The sequence below is a fragment of the Macrotis lagotis genome, chromosome 4 (assembly GCF_037893015.1).
Source record: "Macrotis lagotis isolate mMagLag1 chromosome 4, bilby.v1.9.chrom.fasta, whole genome shotgun sequence".
NCBI lineage: Eukaryota > Metazoa > Chordata > Mammalia > Peramelemorphia > Peramelidae > Macrotis > Macrotis lagotis.
Window position 1 is genome coordinate 186,137,894 of NC_133661.1, and position 21,651 is coordinate 186,159,544.

Genomic DNA, 21,651 nt, shown 5'->3' on the forward strand with positions numbered 1-21,651 from the left:
GCAAATATATGTGAAGCAACATCAAGAAAACTGTGCTTATCAATTTTATTATCTCCTTACCTTGCTCATGGTTTTTGGAATGTAAATGATTGAAACTGCATGTACCTTACAAAACTTGTTTGAATTAGAAGGCTTAAGACTTGGTAGGATTACTACAGAGAAGACTAACCCTACCCTGTAATTATACCCAGTTCAAAGTTCCTTAGCTAGTATTAAGTATACATAGATATATTTTATTCAAGGGAAGTACACATCCACATTGGCATTTTGATTATGAAATTGACATTGAGTGGGATAATTTCTGATGAAGTCCTCTCAGGGTTAAAGGACTGTTTATGTCAAGAAAAATCTTGCATGTTAAGGGACCCTGAACATCCTGTTTTTGCAATAGGACTGTTTTGCTGACAAGGTACTGACCATGAGATTCCTACTTTTTCTGGTCAAAACAGTTATGAAGGTCATTAGGACCTCCAGGTTACCTCATTTGCCTTTCACTTTGCCTAAACAGTTTGAGTCTGTTAAGGTAGAGAGTGGAGAGGGACCCTGCCACACCTGTAAAGATGGAGGCAAGAGGGAAATTTGGCATGAGCCCAAGCAGTTTGAGTCTGTAGGGCAAACAATCTTAAGTGATTTGAGATGGAGAGGGCAAATTCTAAAGGAAATGGGAAGGAGCCACCATCACTCCCTGAAGTGTCCCCTGATAGTCCAAGGGTTTTTAAACTTAGTAATTGAGAAGAAATACCAAAGTAAAAAAGGGAAAGTGCAAAAAAAAGGATTAAATATTGTTGATTTTTTTCTCTCCCTGGCTTCTTCTTTGTAATTCTGTACTGCCAGATGCCCCCCCCCCCTGCCCATCCACTGCTTGCCTAACTCTTATCTCAATCTTTGAAACAGGAGCAGAAAGAGGAATTAAGAAAAAGAACTAAATAATAACAGAGTTTTTTTATGAAGACTTAGTAAAACAAGTGTTAAAAAGGGAACTATTTGAAGTTAGAAATAGAAAAAGAGACAGTATTAGCAGATCGTTAAATAAACAAATCATGAAAGAATTGCTATTTTTGATTGAGAAAGTTTTGAGGAAGCATATTTCAGGAGGACAAGAGTCAGGTTTTTTGTTCATTCTAAAGTATACAAATTGATTATATAGAAATACTAGAAAAAAGGGTAACTGAAGCATGTACTGGAAATAGTTGAACATTTAACAGGATGAATCCAAGATTACTCTATGGTAACATTATAACTTCAGGAGTTTATTAGTGAAAATATAGATTCTGATGTTATTTCATTTCCAAAATATTAAAAAAAATAATGGGACAATTGAGGATCTAAAAACAGAATAAACCCCAGAAAAGATTTAAGACTATCTCTTTAAAGAGCAGTTATTTGGTTTATTTTATCTGAAGGGGGGCAGGGGATAGTCTACTTAGATTGTGGGATTTTTGAATGGCAGTTAGTTTTCTTAAAAGTTATACCAGTTAATATCAAGAAGTGTTAAATATTAAAACCTTTGAATGGAAAAGTATATTGTGAAAAAGTGGAATCATGTATTACAATGTGGTCTATATAGCAATCAAAATAAAGTTTAAATAAATCAGAGAAGCTAGTTCAGGGTAATATGTACTAAAATCAAAAAGAAATGGAAAAATAGTGGAAAATGTGAGTTGTATAATCTGAGTAATGAACTTGAAAAATGGGAAGAAAATAAAAGGATTATAAGGAAAATGAAAAGGCATAGAGAAAGTTGGGGTTCTTGAACCATTTGTGAAGTATGGAAGATGGTTAAAGCATATAGAAAGAAGGCATGAACAGGTTTGACTTTGTATAAGTAAAAAGATTGATTTTGGTTTGAGAAGTGATTTAAAAATCAACGTAAGAGGGTAAAAAGTATAAAGAACTATAATTCTAAATAGAGATGTGTTTTTAAATGAGGTTGGGGTAATTTGAAACTGCATTAGACTGCCACTTTTGCAATATCTGACATTGAATTGACTGGAAAGTAATAAACCCTATAATATGAAAAAGCTTGACATGAAAATAATTGCTAGGCAAATGTTATTTTTTTTTATTCTATTATTGTTTCTTCAATTAGGTAAGTCCATAATGGACTGATCTTCTGTACAAAGTAATTTGAAAATAATTTTGATTAAGATGTTGTGATGTTCCTAAACATTCTAATATTAAGAAATGTTGGCCAGGGAGAATAAAAGCTCCTATAAATTAAAGCAGTGAAAAATTACTGATTAAGACAAAAAGAATTTGCAAACATTATACATCACCATCATCCCCAAACTCTTCCAGTTTCAAAATCTTAAACTCTGAAATCTGCTTTCTGATCATTATTTCCTGTCCTACTCCCTTCCCACCTGCTCCGTTCAGGCAAAAACACTGTGTCTGTCTTCAGTGAGTTCATGTTATAATGTTGGAAATATGGTTTTTTTTTGTACTACATGAAATAAATTCATGTAAATGGAAGATGATCGTTCAGTTCTTTGTTTGTCCATTAGTCATTTATACATATACCTTCCCTGTCATTTCTAGAATTTAAATTTTCTTAGTAACCAAAAGAAGTAATCATGTGCAACAATGTGTATGCAGTGTCCTGCTCTTGTAGGATCTTGCCTTTATGCCTAGCAGGACTATATTTTGCTTCTCTTGGATCTTAATAGTTTTTCAATTATTTAGAGTTTGATGTTTTTTGAACAAATTATAATTTTCCTTATTTATAGATTTTATCTTATCTTTCCATTGTTCAAAATCTTTTTATCCCCTCAAAATCTTTTGCTTGAGAATATACTACCTACTAAATAGTTTAAATAGGTAATTTGTTGTAGAGTTTGGATTTAAGGTCCATTTAACACCAAGTGAAACTAAACTGCTAGCCCTCCACTCAGATATTTCATCTACTTTCCTATTACTATACTTTCCCCATTTTTTTCTGCTTCATAAGTCTCTTTTTATATATCCTTTGAAAATTATCACAAATATCATGTCTTCCCTAAAGCCTCCCCTCATGCCCCTAGTCAGAAATGATCATCCCCTCTGGAGATCTAGTGTAGCATTAGAGAGGGGAACATTTCTTTAATGAATTTGACTAGAAGTAATAACTTTCTTTAATTAATCTAATGAATAATGTTAAATTAGTGAAAATGAATAATTTAATGACCAATGTTCCATTTGGTATAATAGTCATTCATATGTGTCTCCTTAATTTATAGGTTCCACAAAGATAGGAATTCTGTCATCTTTATTTTGCATGTTTCATAATGCATCTCAGAGTATCCTGTACACCATAGGTTCTTTAAATGTCTTTAACAGATTTTAACCAAATAAGTCTTGGGTCATAGGCTCTGTCTCATCTGCTACACTTCATGTGTCATCTGTGGCTTCCACATATCCTGCCACCATATCCCATTTAATTTCTTACATCAACCTACAATATATTGAAATGCAATGGGGAAAGTAAATAAAAGGAAGATATAATTGCTGTTGTTATTGTTATACTCACTTCCCTAAAATCGTCTTTCTTTCCTCCCACACCATAACATATTTGTCCTCAGAAGGGGATTTTCTACCAAACCTGACCTGAAAATGGAAGTTTTGTCCTTGCAAACATCACAATCTTTCAGCTAGAGAATGGTGGCAAGTGGAAAAATTAAGAAAGAAAACCCATTGCTTATAATATCTGAGTCAGGTGCCCAAACTTTAGATCACCTCCTTAAATGCTACCAATAGAAAACACAAATCAACTGAATGACTTCTTACCTCAAGTATAATTATTCCTGAAACCATGACAAAAAACTTTCAGCTTGAAAATTTCTGAAATCCAGAGTTATGCTGATCCTGATGTCAGTTGATGCTAAATACTTTATTATGGAATTATTATGCATGTTTGAAGAGAATAACGGCTGATATTTGTATTACAATTTCATGTTTATAAAGACCTTTACATGTAGAATAAAGGGATGTTGGATCATAATAGGACGAAAAACTGTAATAGGACCAGTAACTGCCATTATTCCTTTTATTCCTTCTCCTTCTCCCTCCACTTTCAACATGTGCTAGGAAAAGGTGACAAAGCCAGGTTTTGTTTGGTGCTAAGGGTGGGAAAAGATTCAAGCTGTGTTTCCCTGGTAGCCTTTGGCTGGGCTGATTTCACTTACTGATTATCTAGGGACAAAAAACGTTCTATTCATATGCAGTAGGGAAGGCCTTACTGATTTGATAGATGTCAAAAGATCACGTGGATCACCTCATCTTGCCAAGATGGCAAGACAAATTTCCAAATGAAGATAGGAGGAATGTATCTGTAGAAGCCAAGTTCCACTGTCTCTTTGATGCATATTCATATTGTGCTATATCTAAGTAAACTTCACTTTGTAAATCTTTCAATGACTTAGAAGCTTCTCAATCTCAATATCAAATCCAAACTAACTTGATCCTCGCATCAGACCTACTTCTAACATTTGGAATAGTAGTTGGAATGTAATAAGATGATCTTGTGGCTCACTTTGTAGTTGAGTTGGGGGAAAAGTAATTCAAATCTAGAGGTTGGAGTGATTGAAGGATGACTGGATAAGGTATAACACCATGAGCCCTTCTAATTGAATATGAGGAGTCTTCTGGAGTGAATAACTCAGTGGTGCCTAAGAGGGTCAAGAAAGCTACCAAATTCTGGTCCATTTTAAGTCCTATCATATAGAAGATATATTGTCAACATAGTAACACACTGAAAGTGAATTAGCCCAGTACATTCAGCAGAGATAGAATTCTTAGATTTTAAGAACTGCATTAATGAGGGCTGGGGTAGAGCAACTGTATTGTGATTTTAAATGAGGTTCGGATTTGTTCCTGCAAATGACACTCTCGCTGACACTAGTGAGAATGAAAGTATTTTAATTACACAAGGAATAGATTGGTTACAATAACATCTAATGCAGCAACTAATACATTAAAGACAATGGGTTAGTAATACTATAATCAAAGTAGAAGAAAAAGATAAAGATAACATCACCAATTCGGGGGAGCACCAACTCTGAACAGTCTGTGGCTGGGGGGATCCCGTGTTCTTTTTCAGCCTTTTCTGAGTCCCGATTGGGAAAGAAAGGAAGAAAGAAAGGAAGGAAGGAAGGAAGAAAGGAAGGAAGGAAGGAAGGAAGGAAGGAAGGAAGGAAGGAAGGAAGGAAGGAAGGAAGGAAGGAAGGAAGGAAGAAAGAAGAGCCCCAGGCAGAATCAATTCTCCATGGGTGAGATTCCCGCCAATGCTTGGAGCCTCAGAGTATTTATCAGTGGAGAACAAAGAAGGTTAGTTGCTAATTTAGTTGGGAGGGATTCCCTTAGTTGGGAGGGAGTTCCTTTAACAGTAATATGGGAAAAGCCTACAAGTCTACCAGTTTGAAGACTTCAAGGAAATGCCATAGGGGGCCAGAAGATTTTACTTTGAATAAGGTCAATACTGTGAGAATAGCCAGTTCTCCCCAGTACTACCTGTGTATTCCAAGGAGCGGCTGGCTCCTGAAATCTTTGGAATGCGGCCAAATCACCTATGGAGTGTCTGGGGGGGGGGGGGGAGGTGAATTCGTGAGGAAAGCACATCCTCATACAGGCTCGAGAGAACTTACTTATAAGAAAACTTCATTTTCTTATTCATTTGGCCTTAAGGTCATGAGAAGTGTATGAGGATGGGACTATAGGAGTAAACCTATTGTAAATTTGTTTCATTTTAATATACGTATAAAAATTACAAAGGCATAATAATAACAAGAAAATCATTAACAACAATATAGGAATAGCTAAACTGTTAAAATATCTAGTAGCAGTTGCTGATTTAAATAGGAAATCATACCAATGGTGATTAGTATCAGAAGTTACTAAATGAGAGGCCTGGACTAATGTCCTGCAACTATGTGAGTCTGTATTTGATGTTCATTCAAAGCGCACTGATTGGACTCTAACAGCTTCTTTAGGACATGAGATTGATTAAGAATAGCAATTAAAGGTTGTAAAGATAAAGAAGTATGGGGAAGAGGTAACAATTTGGGTACCCAAGTCAAATTTCTAACAACATCTGTATCAGGGGAAAAGTAAAAATCATCACCCTGCCAGTGTTAAAAAGAGATGTTAGTAAAACATCCAGAAAAGGGAGGTTTCTGAGAGACAGAAGCTAAATCAGAACTATTATTAGAGGTTAAACAAATGTGTTGAGAAGATACTTCATATAACATTGAAAAGTTAGAAAAAGGATAGACAGTTAAGTCACAAAGGTTATAGGAGTGTGAGAGAAGGCAGGGCTCCAACTGCCTATTCATCATCTCACACAGGATGCCCTTGTTAGTGAAAGTACAGTACTGTAAAGTATGAGTTAAATTGTTTTGATCTATATAGTTACTATTTATACGTGGTAAAGCAAAATAATCATGTAACACAAAAGGAATCACATGGAATTGACACATCATTTTCCATATATGAACTTGATAATATACTACAGTCCCACTACACCAAAGGGAGGTACACTGAGATCGTTCAGGCTTGATCTGTTTCCAATAATTTGCCATATAGGGTAATGCTACATCCCAAATGTTAGTATCTCCTTCTTGTAATAACCTTTGAACATTCTCTTTTTGTATTAAAGTGTACATGTTTTGCAAAGAACATTTGGTCCAATTAAACAGGGCACTCATATTAGTATCAATCCGTATATTAGCTAGAATGCTATCATTAAAAACTTGTAAGAATTGGCTTTGGTATTTTAAAGTATTTTGGTGTGGCAGGATCGTTGTGGGCAACCAATTAGCATTAATTGTCAAAGCTTGAGATACATCCTGCCCAGCACTGCGCAGTCTGCTGGCCAAGGTCTCAAGATCTATAGAATTTACTATACCCAAACCTGTTCCTGCGGAAAGGACACATTATAATGAAGTACAATTTTGTGCTGAGCAATAGAGGCATTAATACATGATTTTGGGACACGAACAACAGATGGAGGATGATCGGTGGGTGGTGTTTTGGGCAATAATAATGAATAATGTACTGAAGCATCGTGATTGGTTATTAAAGAAGCATTGGCACAAAAAAATATTGATTATTAAGGGGAATAGTTTATACTAAGGGTGGAGTTATTTATATTCCATGTAGTACAACTTTCAGTTAATCTTTGTCTTATTACTTTATCCCGTAAGGTTGGGAGCGTAAAGTGGAGAGGAGTAATACAACATGAGATATTAACCAATGAAGAGATAAGAATAGTTATAGGAGAGGGTCCTGTTAGGAGGGCAGACATAGGTAACGGGGCTCTATAAAATTTAGCATCAGTATTAGACCAATTAGCAATAGTCCAATTAGCAATATTACATTTGCTGTATGCAGGACAGATGAAATCTCCTTGTTATCTAGATTTAGTGGCTTATTTCCATGTCAGCCGGATCTGGATTCCTGAATTTGCTAGTTGAGCTCCCAGAGTCCAAGTCTGTGCTTCAGTATAAAGCCAGAAGCCTATAAGACACTTAATTGTGAATAAACATTTGGGTTAATGGAATGTAGTACCAAGAGTTACCTCTTGAATAACAAACAATAGCTGTGTTGTTATTCCCTTGAGCTATTAACTCAGCTGGCCTAGGAGCTTTTGTAGGATGTCTTTTTATTCATACTTTAGTTCCTGGAATTATCCTCTCAGGTACCCAGTGTATTTCATCTGAGCTACCAAATCCTTGATCCCCTCTGGTAGTTTTATCAGGGGATTGATTTCTTTTTATCCAGTGTCCAATGAGGTATGGTAATACAACCATCTGACATATCTTCTCCCTGGTTTTACAGAAGTAGGTTTCAGACACATGGAAATTATGTAAACAAACTTTAATTTCTCCTCTATAATCACTATCTATCACTCCTCCTTGTACATGTGCTTGTGCCTTATTGGCCAGGCTGGATCTAGAGAATAGCTGACCATAATATCCAGTAGGTAGTTTGACCCCAATACCGGTATTACATAATAATTGGCCTTGAGGTTTTATTTCCACATCATGCACTACATATAAATCATAACCTGTGGACCCAAGTGAAGCTCTCCAAGATTCCCTAGCATTGTTATGAAATTTCCACCATTGTATGGTAGGAATGTTAGAAGCTTTCCTTATTTGTAAGGTAGGAGTTATCATTCTGGACAATGGAGTACCTTCTCCATCAGCCAATGGTCTATTATTCAATTGCTTCAAAGCTTCAAATAGATTTTCCTTCCATTTATTCAAATTATTGCCTCCTAATTTTTTCCTCAACTTTTCTTTCAATAAGCCATTCATTCTTTCAATAAGTCCAGCTGCCTGTGGATAATAAGGAATGTTATATATCCATTTGATATTATTATACCCACAGTAAATATCAATTTCTTTTCCTTTAAAATGAATTCCATTATCACTTTGGATTTGCATGGGGTGCCATAATATAAGGAAATAATATCAATAGTCTTACAAGTATTCTTTTGAGTTGCTCGTCTATATGGGCAAGCAATTAATATTCCTGAATAGGTATCTACACAAGTACAGGCATATTGGCACCCTTGATTTAGAGGCAATGGGCCTATATAATCTATTTGCCAAATTTGGGCAGGCAAAGTGCCTCTGGCCAATTCTCCAGTTACAGTCTGAGGTACAGAGTGCTGACTGAAGAGCTGGCATTGGGGGCACTCTGGAGTTATATGTTTAAAAATATCTAAAGGAATATTAATTCCTCTAGCCAATGCCCACCTGTAAGATGCAAGAGCGCCAAGATGACCTGCAGTAATGTGAATCCATTTTCCCAGCGTCAAATCGTCCCTATTCTCCAGGGGCATCATTTGCAGGGATTTTTCTTCTGCTTTTAAGAGTTCATCAGCTTGGGCATTATACTCACGTTCCAGAGTATCCACACTGGCATGGTCATCTACATGAAAGACTGAGACATTAGTATACTGGACACAAATATATTTATCTTTCCACATTTCATAAGCCCAAACTTGTTTCCCATAAAAATTCCAATTTTTTTTTGCATGTCACATGGTCATCTAAGTGGTCAGGCCATTTGCCACTACCCAGGTGAGAAAAAAAAAATATATGACATTGTTTCCCCTTCTCCTGTTTCAATACTTGACATACAGCCATCAGTTTTGTCCACTGACTGCTTTCCTGTTCTTTATATTATTTGTTACAGCCTTCCAATGCCTAATTTGTCCTAAATATTTAGCAGAGCTATCAGTTCACCAAGTGTTTCTTTTGTTCAGTACTCAAGGCATTAAATCCTTGATTCCATTTGACTGGTGAAATTGCCTTTTAAGGGGGAGTGGTCAGTGGAGACTGCACTGAAGTTGAGATACTTTCTCAGGCAGGGGAAAGACACCAGATTCTCATGGTTTAGTTCTGTTCTGTATGTACCATTTCCATTTAATTATACTGGACTTCTGTGCATGTCCTATCATATGAGAGATCAGAGTCTCCATTTATCCAGCTCATAATAGTTATTTGGGGCCTTAACAAAACCTCGATTTAAAGGGAACTGTTCCATTTCTACTAATGCCCAATATGCAGCTAGCAATCATTCAAAAGGAGTATAGTTCTCTCCCACAGGTAGCAGTGTAATATAAAAAAAATTTTTTTAATTGCTCCAATCATCTTTAAGAACACATCTCAATTTAGTACAAATCTGGGTTGCCCAATCCCAGAAGAAATTCCATAACTTATTAGTTGATTCATAGCTCTCTATGTTCTTTCCTACTTTACATTGATTTTAAATCGATTTTCAAAACTTCCAAAACCAACATCTTATTCATACAAAGTCAAACTTACTCATACCTTCATTCTACATGCTTTAACTTTCATAAATTAAAAAGAACTCAACCTTCTCTGTGCCTCCTCATTTTTCTTTGCACCCCTTTCATTATTCTCTTCACAGGTCTTTAAATCCAGTATTCAGACTACACAACTTGCATTTTCTCTCAACATACTATCTAAGCATATTTCAGACTTCATTCACCCCTCCTCTTCTTCTTCTTTTATTTTAACACATACTGTTCACAACCAGATCCAATGATTTATTTAAAACCTTACTTTTGCAGCTAAATAGGCATAGTTCTATTTATAAATTCCTGGGCAAGATTTTTTCAATGTCACTAATTCCCTTGTATACTTAAAATTTTACAGTTTGTGATGGTCCTTGTACTTTTGCAAGAATAATTTTTCATCAGGCAAATTGAGAGTTATCACCTTAAAGTGTACTAATATGTACTTTGGAAGAAAGAGAACATTCATCGAGTACTCCTTATTTGGGTAATTGGCCTACCATCATCATTATTTTAACTTGTTTTAATGGACATTCCTTTTTTTTAATATACTAGGATTGCCATCCATCAAAGAGGTCTCACCCCAGTTTCTAAACAAAACAAAACAGAACAAAGAAATAAACTTTAGTAATTAATTAACCTTATGAGAGACCGATAATTAGACTGACCAGCAGCATGTTCATCACTCCTATGTCGAGATTTATTGCCATCAGTATATGTGTAGTTGCCTAAGTTCTCCAGTTGGGAGATTTTTGTCCAAAACTTCTGCCAGAGGCTTGCCTGCTTCACTAAGAAGCAATATCGTTATCAAAAAACATTTTTTTTTTTGTATCCAAGGGGGCACCCTCTGGATTAAGGTATTATAAGCGAGCTGCTCCAACTAAAGCCAAATCATATGTATCTGCATCCCCCACCATAGTATGAACTTTCTTTTTATCAATCTTCCTTTTTATATATATATATATATATATATATATATATATATATATATATATATATATATATATATATATATGTACTTTCGCCCCTGTAAATCAATCAATTCTTTCTCCATTTGAACTTTCTCTTCCTCTTTCTTCTCCAAAGCGTGACATACCTTCCATAAGAATTAAAAGAGCCCATCCCCTTCTGCAAATACCATTCATCTCCTTTCCCTTTTCTATGGTAATTTTATGTAAGCACTTAGTAAGTTGCAGAGGCTTTCCATCCCTAAAGCAGTTTTCCCAATTTTCACACGAGCCTGTGTTTTGAGCCCAAACTTTGGGCTCTTTGCTAAAGAAGAAAAGGTGGGTTTCTTCCGTCCTGGTACTTCAACAGGGACGGGGGTCTCTATACTTTTCTTAAATAGCATTTGCACAATGAGTCCTACTGACTATGCCAATTTATGTATTGTGATTTTACGTGAGGTTCGGATTCGTTCCTGCAAATGACACTCTTGCTGACACTTGTGAGAATAAAAGTATTTCAATTACACAAGACAAGGAATAGATTGATTACAATAACATCCAATACAGCAACTAATACATTAAAGACAGTGGGTTAGTAATACTATAATCAAAGTAGAAGAAAAAGATAAAGATAACATCACCAATTCGGGGGAGCACCAACTCTGAACAGTCCGTGGCTGGGGGGATCCCGTGTTCTTTTTCAGCCTTTTCTGAGTCCCAATTGGGAAAGAAAGGAAGAAAGAAAGAAAGGAAGGAAGGAAGGAAGGAAGGAAGGAAGGAAGGAAGGAAGGAAGGAAGAAAGAAAGAAAGAAAGAAAGAAAGAAAGAAAGAAAGAAAGAAAGAAAGAAAGAAAGAAAGGAAAGAAAGAAAGAAAGGAAGGAAGGAAGGAAGGAAGGAAGGAAGGAAGGAAGGAAGGAAGAAAGAAAGAAAGAAAGAAAGAAAGAAAGAAAGAAAGGAAAGAAAGGAAAGAAAGGAAAGAAAGGAAAGAAAGGAAAGAAAGGAAAGAAAGAAAGAAAGAAAGAAAGAAAGAAAGAAAGAAAGAAAGAAAGAAAGAAAGAGTCCCAGGCAGAATCAATTCTCCATGGGTGAGATTCCTGCCAATGCTTGGAGCCTCAGAGTATTTATCAGAGGAGAACAAAGAAGGCTAGTTGCTAATTTAGTTGGGAGGGATTCCCTTAGTTGGGAGGGAATTCCTTTAACAGTAATATGGGAAAAGCCTACAAGTCGACCAGTTTGAAGACTTCAAGGAAATGCCATAGGGGGCCAGAAGATTTTACTTTGAATAAGGTCAATACTGTGAGAATAGCCAGTTCTCCCCAGTACTACCTGTGTATTCCAAGGAGTGGCTGGCTCCTGGAATCTTTGGAATGCGGCCAAATCACCTATGGAGTGTCTGGAGGGGGGGGGGGGAGGTGAATTCGTGAGGAAGGCACATCCTCATACAGGCTGGAGAGCACTTACTTATAAGAAAACTTCATTTTCTTATTCAGCAACTAATAAAAATTGTGATAGCAACAACAGAGTCTTTTCTTGTTGGGGTAGAACCTACCACATAATCCCTGGCCCAGAGCTTTTGATGTATTCTACTGAGAGTAGAACCAATAAAAGTGAAGGTAAAGATGACTTAGGAACTCCTAAAAAAGACAAAGATATTACTCATACTTACCTTATTACTGCCCCCAGGAGAAGTATAATCTCTTAATCTCCAAGGAATTGAGCAGACTGCATGAGAATTTCAACTTGAAAAGAAACTTCATGAGTCATTTGAAGCAATGGCTCCAGAGAACAGGATTTAAGAAATGAGATTTTTATTAGTATCTCTGATCAGTTTCATCTCTGCATCTACTGGTCCACCTAGCTGCTCAAAGGGACTTTAGGGTCCTCTGAAGTACAGAATAAGGTGTGAAAAAGGAGTAGAGTGGGTCTGTAGCTTCATGCTTTTATGAGTGATGATTTTCTAGTAACCTACATAATTTCTAAGGATCCTTATCCCAAATTGCATTCACTGATGAATGGGATCAAAAGTGCTACAGGACTCAGGAATCTATAGTTCACACTCTCTTGGGACACAACTTGCCCTACCAAAATGATAGCATTGGCCATCAGCTCCTGGCTTTCTTCCAGGAGTTATGCCCAGTCCAGAAGGATGATAGCTCTTGCTTATTCAGGATATGCTGCTTCTGCATCCTTACCTTGGGAACCGCTTTGACCTCAGTAAATCTATCCAGTGGCCTACTACTGAGGCTTATGATAAAAAGAAGCTTGGAAAGTAGAAGCGTTTCCTATCCAGAAAGAGACTAAGGTCATCTCCTACCTAGAAGAAACCACTCATTCATCTTTGCTCTTGACCATAGGTTCATGAGAAGGATCATCAGTTTACTGATGACAATCTTGGCATTAGAGGTCACTTTGTAGGAACCAAAGAAGGAAATGATTGCTGAGTTCTTGGCTAATTGCTAGCCACTTTCCCCTTCTAGAGAGACAAATCCAATGTTCCCTGTAGGATCTCTTATAAAGCAGAATTCCTCAGGGATCACACAGAGTTTTATGTGTACTTAGAGATCTCTGAAGGTGATCCAGTGTTATCCAGTCTTTACTTTTCCTTCCATTCGCTGAGGAGACTCGTAGTTGTCTCCTTTAGATGTTTATGAAAGGACCACAAAAGGGTTTGACTGCTTCCAGGTTGAATCTAGGATCCTTTAGACCTTATCATCTGAGATATTTTCATAGGTTCATTGAAGGTCACAAGTCCTCTAGACATGCTTAATCCATCCTTCTTATTTCTATTCCAAAATTGAAAAGCCATGTATCAGATTCACCAACTTTGCTGGAAAAGTTCAGAAAAGAACATCAGTTAAGACAAAAAAAATCATAGCCCAGTATTGATAATAGCAGTATGATTAGCAACCTCTGTGGGAGAGAATATTCAGGTGAATTTTCCAACTTGCATTCTGAAAGGCACAGGATTGGACCAAGGTTAAATCTGATTTGCTTCTCTCTCTACCTGTGTTGTCTCTGTTGAATCCTATCAATTAAAGTTTTGGTAGTAGGACTAGAGGGAAGAAAAATTAGTTTAAAAATTAGTTTAAAACAAAAAGGAACAAAGAGCTCCAGAAATAAAGCATATCCAACACCATAATCTTATCATTCTTCAAATGAGTTTGGTTTGAGGGGTTCAGTGGTTTTGAGCAGACTTAGGGAAATAGAGATTAAAGAACAAAAACCTAAGTCTGTCACGCAAGTTTCATTGTACTTATCTAAAAAAATTAAATATTTAAAAAACCATATCACACACTCAGCTAGCAAAAGTGATACTACCTCCATCATTCCTTCTTACTAAGTCTTTTTTCCCTAGCATAGATATTTCTGTGACCCTCATAGTGACTAAACCAAATGCCAGTGACCAATGCTAAATGACCCTCTTCTCTGTTTTAATATGAGGACATTGCCACAATCAGCAACCATATTGTCAAGTTCACAAAAGACTGGAAAACTTTGTTTCATTTTCTTGAAAATTTACTCAATGACAACTCCAGGAAGTGAGGTTTAATCAGCAGATAAAGATAAATATGAGCTTATCAAACTTCAGCATTCACAAAATGAAAATCAAAATAAGAATAAGGAGAAAATAGCAAAGAAAATTTGGGAGCTTTAAAGCAAAAATTGAGCTCCTTTCTGAAAATTCTATTCCAGTGGCACTTTAACTTTCTTAAAACTAAAACTGAATCACTTCCTATGCCTCTTCCAGGCAGCTCAATGAACAACTATCTAGTGGCAGCTGCTTTTTCCAGGACCCAAGGGAAAAACCAAGGAAAGATCTGTTATTAATAATGAGATTTGTCCTTCATTCTTGAAGAAGAACATGACATCAAGGAGGTGATGCCATTATATGCACATGAATTGGAACTGAGTAAGGGGGTGCTGTGCTGAGTCACCAGCCTCACTTTCTCCTCCAGAGTCATCTGGGTCCAGAGGCCAGCTATATATCAGCAAGGAAAAAAAGGATAGAACTTGTGTTTAAGGACTTGGGTACTTATTCAATCTACAAAAGAGGAAACTGAAGGAAAACTGAATAATGATCTTCAAAGTATCAATAGTTTCTACCACCAAAAAAATAACAACTAGCCTGTTGTCTTTTCACCTCTCTCTAATCATAATACATTTTATAACATGAATAATATCTTTGATCCACAAAATGGCACAATTATTAAAAAGGAGTTGTGTTAGATTTTTTAAAGAAAGGTCAGGGCACTAATTTGTCTATTGGAATTTCTGCTTTAGATATTTTGCTTTGAAATATGCTGTCTATTAATCCAAGGCTATCCTGGGCCTACACAAAAAAGTTATGGACTCTTCCTGTCCTCCTGTCCCTTATTCTAGCTTCACAGTCAGAAAGGCTAGGGTGATTAGAAGAGAGGTACTGAAGGTACACTGTGGGTTGTAGGGAAGGGGAAGGAGCCAAAGAACAAGGATGAGGGTTTCTGTGAAGCTGAGCCTCTAGAGAAGCTGGAAAGCTGACAAAGTACCTAAGGAAGCTGTAATCTCTCAGGTAGATGAGAGTTGGTGAGAACACTAGATCTCCCACCTGGAGGACTTCTTAGACAGCCCAGGGGAACTCTGGACACTACCTCATCACTACCTCATTCCCCCTGCAGAGAACACCAAGAAAGTGTGCTTGAAATCAAGCTGTTAGGATGCATTATTTTCTTGTGTTCTTCAGGGAAAATATCATAGAAGAGATTTACATTATAATATCCAAACCTAGCCCCCAAATGACTCATGAATTCTTAGTTCAGAATGATTAAAATCTTCTGACCAAGATGGAGGAGAGAAGACAGGAACAGTTCTAAAGTCTCTAAAGTCTCCTGATCTTTCCCCATCTATGATATGAAACAAACCTCTTAACAGAAATCTGACCCACAAAGCCCAGAAAGAAGAGCCAGGAGAAAGAACACCTACCTCAGGGTTTGTCTTCCAAAGCAGCCTTGGTTGAGTCAGGGTGGGTGAGTCTGGGTGCAGAGGGTAGATCAGCCTTGATCAGCCAGATTGGCAGCTGAGAGACTGACCTGCTGGGTCAGTGGTGGGGCCAGACCACCACTTGAGTCAACTAGGGAGCAGAGGCATTGGTGTTGGCGCTCACCCTCTGGAGCTTGCCAACAGGGCTTGGGGGAGAGTTCCAGTGCAGGAGAGCTGTGGACACCATCCCTGGGCTCCTCTGGTCTGAGGAACTCTGAGTCCACATCTCCATTGCAGTTGAGGCCTCTTCCCAGAACAAATACAATTACAGACTACTTCTGTCTCAGGCACAGGTGTGTGTGTGTGTGTGTGTGTATGTGTGTGTGTGAAGAACCAGCCCAGCTGACAATAGGGAGAGGGATGACCTCATCCCAGGGTAAAGCCCACCATTGAATGAAGGCAGAAGGATTCAATAGCTTCAACCCCTCCTTTCAAGCTAAGGTCAAAAACACTCCAGAGAAAGCAACCAGCACCTCCTACTGGCCAGCCAGAGAAACTGCACTCAGTGAGTAAAGCCTCTAGGGATCCCGAACCCCTGTGAACCAGCCCCTCCCCAATTCAAGGTCTTAGGAAAATGAAGAAGGGTCAGCGGAAAGGTGGATCTATAGAAAAATTCTTGGAAGGAAAAGACTCTAACTCAGAGAGACCTAGAACCTCTGAGGAGAATATGATCTGGTCTTCAGCACAGAAAGACTTCCTTGAAGAAATAAGGAAGGAGTTTAAAAATCAACTGGAAAATTTGGGAGAGACAACTAATACCTTGCAACAACAAAACAAATCCTTAGAAAATACAACTAGACAAATATAAAATGAGAATAAATCTCTCAGATCCTCAATTGGACAAATGGAAAGCTCTTTCAAAAGTAGAATTGATCAATTGGAAAAGGAATTGCAAAAAGGTTAATGAAGAAAACTCCTCCCTAAAAAAAAGAATGGAGTCTGCAGAAACTAATGACTCCATGAGACAGCAAGAGCCAGTTAATCAAAATCAAAAAATAGAAAAAATAGAAGAAAATGTAAAATACCTCATCAGCAAAACCACTGACCTTGAGCATAGGTCAAGGAGGGTCAACCTGGGAATTATTGGACTTCCTGAAAACATTGAAGAGAAAAAAAAGCCTAGACTTTATATTACAGGATTTAGTAATGGAAAATTGCCCTGATATCACGGAACCAGAGGGCAAAGTAGCTATTGAAAGAATACATCAATCCCCTCCAGAAAAAGATCCTAAAAAAAATGAAAACAGCAAGGAATGTTGTGGCCAAATTCCAGAACTATCAGATAAAAGAGAAAATCCTGCAAGCAACCAGAAAGAAACAATTTAAATATCAAGGAGCCACAGTAAGGATCTGGAAGGACCTGGCTGCATCAACATTAAGGGATTGAAGGGCTTGGAATGAGACATTTCGAAGAACAAGGGAGCTTGGAATGCAGCCAAGAATCCACTATCCCACAAAGCTGAGCCTTCTCTTTCAGGGAAAAAGATGGACATTTAACGAAATGGAAGAATTCCAAAATGATTAAAATATTTTTTTAAATTAAGACATTTTAATAAAAGGCACACTTCTCTCAAGGAGAGACTGGTCCTGAAATCCCCAAATGCTAGATATTATATGCACTTTTAAAGGTTTTGTTCCTGCCCATTTTCACCAATCATTGCCTGGGGTCACAAATCTAATTGATACATTCACCTCCATACATTTTTCCTGCTCACTATACTAATGAGCAAGAACAACTGCCTCCTTGACTTCCTGCAAAGGACAAGAGCACAGACTCTCATTAAAGCCCTGTAAAGTTATTTCACCTTTTTTACTTTGTCTCAACTCTCTCCTTTCTATAAATAGGTTGGCATCTCTTAGGTTTCCACAAAGACCAGATATCCTGACTTTTGTAATGTATTATCCTCACAGACATCTGTGAGACTCTGACAATACCCTTTCACGCCCTTGTGAAAGCAAAACACTTCATTCTTTCCCATATTAGTTATTATTATTGTTGATGTTCTATTCCTCACAACAAACATGTGATTTAGGTGCTACTGTTGTACTTATTTTATAGATGAGGAAGTCTTGGAGAGAGCACTGACCTTGGAATCAGAAGGATAAGAGTTCGACTTTGGTCTCAGACACTTGACTCTTATGAGCTGTATGACCTTGGGCAACTCAACCCTGATTGCCTTGCATCCAGGGCCATCTCCAGGTGAACAATTCATATCTGGCCACTGGACCTAGATGGCTCTGGAGGAGAAAGTGAGACTCGTGACTTAGCACAGTACCCTTTATTCAAATCCAATTCACATGCTTCTCATGGCATCATCTCTGTGATGAAATGTAGGGCATTGTTGGTCTTCACAGGGTGGAGGGGTGCCTCTTTGAAATCCATTCTGAAGGGGGAATGGTCCCAGCCAATCACAAAACTGGGAGAATTCTCCTAATCCCATTCCAAAAATGACAAACCCAAGATTAGAAGAAACTAGTCCTCAGCTGGTCAAGAGTGACCTAGAGATCTTGACCTAATACAACCAAGTTTGTGCAATTAGGTAATTGAATATTATCCCACATATCCCCTGTGACAATTTGGGTTCATCAGCACATCATGCATCATATGATGGGGGAATCGTATTAGGGACATGTCATGGGATGGGTGGACCTCTTAGATTGTAACTCAAACTCTGAGAGCCTATGAAAACCCAAGAGGGAGGGGAGTTTCTGAAGACTATAAATCACTTGATGTTCAAATGTTGCCTTGAAGTACCCATATCCTGCAGGATTCATCAATAAAATCTACAATTTTCTCTCACTTTAGCAGATTTTTCTTTCATTCATTTATAACAATGTCCCTGATGTTGTCTTCTTTGAAAATGAAGGACAAATCCAGCCTCAGACACTTAATAATTACCTAGTTGTGTGGCCTTGAGCAAGCCACTTAACCCTATTCCCTTGCAAAAAAAAAAAAACCTAAAAAAAAAAAAAGAAAGAAAATGAAGGACAAAGATTATTATTACAGTTGAGGAAATGGCAGCAAACAGAAATTGTAGCCTGCCCAGGGGCACATAGCTAGAAGTCAAATTTGAACTGGGATCTTCCTGACCACAGGCCCAGTGCTCAATTTTGCTGTGCCACTTATCTCAATGGGCTCAAACTTATCTGCACCAGACTCTCTTAATTGAGGGAGGTTGATAACTTAAGGGTTCATGATTGCCAGTGTATAGTACAGAACTATCATAGTCAGGAAAAAACAAGATTTCTTCCAAACTTTTAAGGTATAATGAGTAAGCAATTCACCAACAAGAAGAGGCTGATGCAAATAGACTTGAGTCCTAGATTACATATATAATATTATATATTATATATGATTTTTGCCCAATATTAATCAGTTACTTAGCTAGGTGGCATAGTGTCCTCCAGATCTGGAGGCAGGAACACTTATCTGAGTTCTGTCCTTAATACTTCAAATATCAATTCAGATATTTACTACCTGTGAGACCCTGGGTAAGTTCCTTTACCCTGTTTTCCCCAGTTTCCTCATCTGTAAAATGAATTGGAGAAGAAAATGCAAACCACTCCAATATGATTGCCAAATAAACCTTAAATGGGGTCATGAAGTCAGACCAAACTGAAAACAGCTGAACAATAACAGTTACTTGAACAAAATTAGCTCATAATGTTTGGTTTGAATTAGATATTCTTTAAATGTTTTCAGCTCAGTTCACTCATTAAATCTATATTAAATTGAGATAAGCTAAGACTGTTGAATTTATGGCTAAAAGAGAGTACCTAAGTGAGGGATGTCCTTAATTCAGCTGTTCCTTCCCTAGCAATAGCTTATCTCAGACAAGAGATCCTATTTTAAGAGAACAGTTGCCTAGGAACTATCTCAAATTCCTAGTGGAAATTTCTTGTTCATCCCTTCCCTCTCTTGCCTAGCACCCCCTTATCAGGTTCCTTCCTAAGTCATTCTGACCAGGGGTGAATTTAGATATTGGAACTCCCAGATTATATCTCCTTCCCAGGTTCCCCTTCCTCCCATCTCCGTTCCCCCCAGCCCCCCCCATTCAACTGTGTCTACTGTAGACTACTTAAGTACTTTCCAGCCTAATTCCAGATTGAGGACCCCTATCATGATAGAAGTTGTGATTTTAGAAACTATTGGATTTCCATGCTACTTTAAAAGTGTATTTGTATTTTATTAATTACAAAAAATTTTTAGACAAAGGAAAGTTCATTTGCTTATTTATAGTTGCAGGGACTCTTCCATTGTCACTTTAAGGCTTACTGGTAGTAAAGTACTGTTTTAAATTTTTCAACCTGAAGAGTAGACAGAGTCTTTTCCTAGTTCTAAGGAAAGGTTTATATTCCCCTCCCTCCCTAGTCCTGCTTTCAAGTAAATTCCTGCTACTCCAAAAGAAAACCCCTTCCTCTTGTTCCCTCCCTCAGCATGGAGGTCTACTAGGAAATTCTTTACCTCCAACCTTCAAGTCCAGAGTTATGGTTGTAGACCCAGCTGCTTTCTCTCTTAAAAATCAGGTCAAACCCTGGTTTTGGAGTTGAGAGGGGACTGGCTTGGGGGCCAGACTGCCAGGTTTTGTGCCCAGCTCCTGAGGGAGATTAAGTGTGTGTGTGTGTGTGTGTGTGTGTGTGTGTGTGTGTGTGTGTGTGTGTGTGTGTGTGTGATGCCTCTAGGGCTGGGGTGGGCCCAGGAAATGGGGGCTTTGAAGTGATCCTTGCCTGATCCTTTAGAGTCTTCTGCTCAGCCCCTCCTTCACTCCAAAAGCCCCAGACAAGAGAGGATGAAAGGGGCTTTGATGTTCACTGGGAGAGTTGGAAGGGGGGGAAGGCAGTAGTTCTCAGGCTTGGGGGGGGGGTGAGTTTGGAGGTCTGGGGAAGGGAAGAGGGTTGGTCTATGCAGTCCTTACAGTAGACAGCTTTAGTTCCATTAGCCATTGTTTCCAACTGGTCCAATTCTGAGAATCCCTAAATGGTGTCTGGGAAACTAGGCTTCAAGGAGTTGGGGGTGATGCAGGGGTGATGAAGGTAATTGTGAATGTAGAAATTGGGTAGAGATGTAAATTGACTCTTGAGATGTAAATTGAGTAGAAGTAGAGAATTATAATTGTAACAGAAACAATTTTTAATCTCAAATTGGGTGAAGATCATCATTACCATTGATTCATTGTTTAATGTAAAATGTGTATCCTGATCTCCTTAGGCTTTACTCTTTACCTAGGAGGGAGTTCACCTTTTGCCCTCTAGATGAGAAGCTAGGCATAAAAACCTGAGCTTGACTCCTGCTCAGGGCCACAGTCTTCTCTACCAATCTGTGGCCCTGCCAACGATGCTTGGCTGTTCTTTTATCTCTGTCTGTCTGTCTGTCTGTCTGTCTCTCTCTCTCACTTGCTCGTCCTTCCTATGTCTTATAAACTTTTAAATAAATTTTTGTTTTATTTCCACCCTTGCTTTCCCAAGTCTGAATAATGATTCCTCATAGGCCTAGATTGGGTTGGAGAGTCCCCGGGGGAGCTTGTGTGCTAGCAGGAGATGGGGAGGCGCAGTCAAGCCCGGCCTGCCTCATTTTCGGGGCAACCTCCCACCATAAGTGACTTACACTGGGTGAGGGGCGGGCATGAGGTAACGAAGGTCCTCCTGCGATGCCCACAAAGACAGAGAGCCAGGCAATGCAAAAGCTCCGCACTCGGGGTCCGGAAGGGTTTGCTCATCTTGGGACGGTGTTGGGCCGCGTTGGTCTCTCCCATTCTCCCTCCTAGTCTTTGGGCCGGGCAAGGAGGGGTTAGCTCAGTCCACAGCGGGGTCTCTTGGGCCCCAGCCCGGGACACTGTGTACTCCCCCCACCCCCACCCACGGGGTTAACCCCGCCCCCAAGCTGTT

The 21,651-nt window shown here is 38.3% G+C and overlaps 1 long non-coding RNA gene across 2 annotated transcripts; it reads right to left on the reverse strand.

Annotated features, from left to right (window-relative positions):
• Positions 1 to 5,853: 5,853 nt before the first annotated feature.
• On the reverse strand, positions 5,854 to 21,615 carry LOC141521937 (uncharacterized). Of its 2 annotated transcripts, XR_012478087.1 has the most exons (5): positions 21,371 to 21,615; positions 17,853 to 18,003; positions 12,416 to 13,576; positions 8,736 to 8,910; positions 5,854 to 7,498 (listed from the first exon to the last, which is right to left on the reverse strand). It is a non-coding gene; the product is annotated as an uncharacterized LOC141521937 (long non-coding RNA). The 2 variants fall into 2 exon arrangements; XR_012478086.1 differs by lacking the exon at positions 17,853 to 18,003.
• Between the last annotated feature and the right edge of the window lie 36 nt (positions 21,616 to 21,651).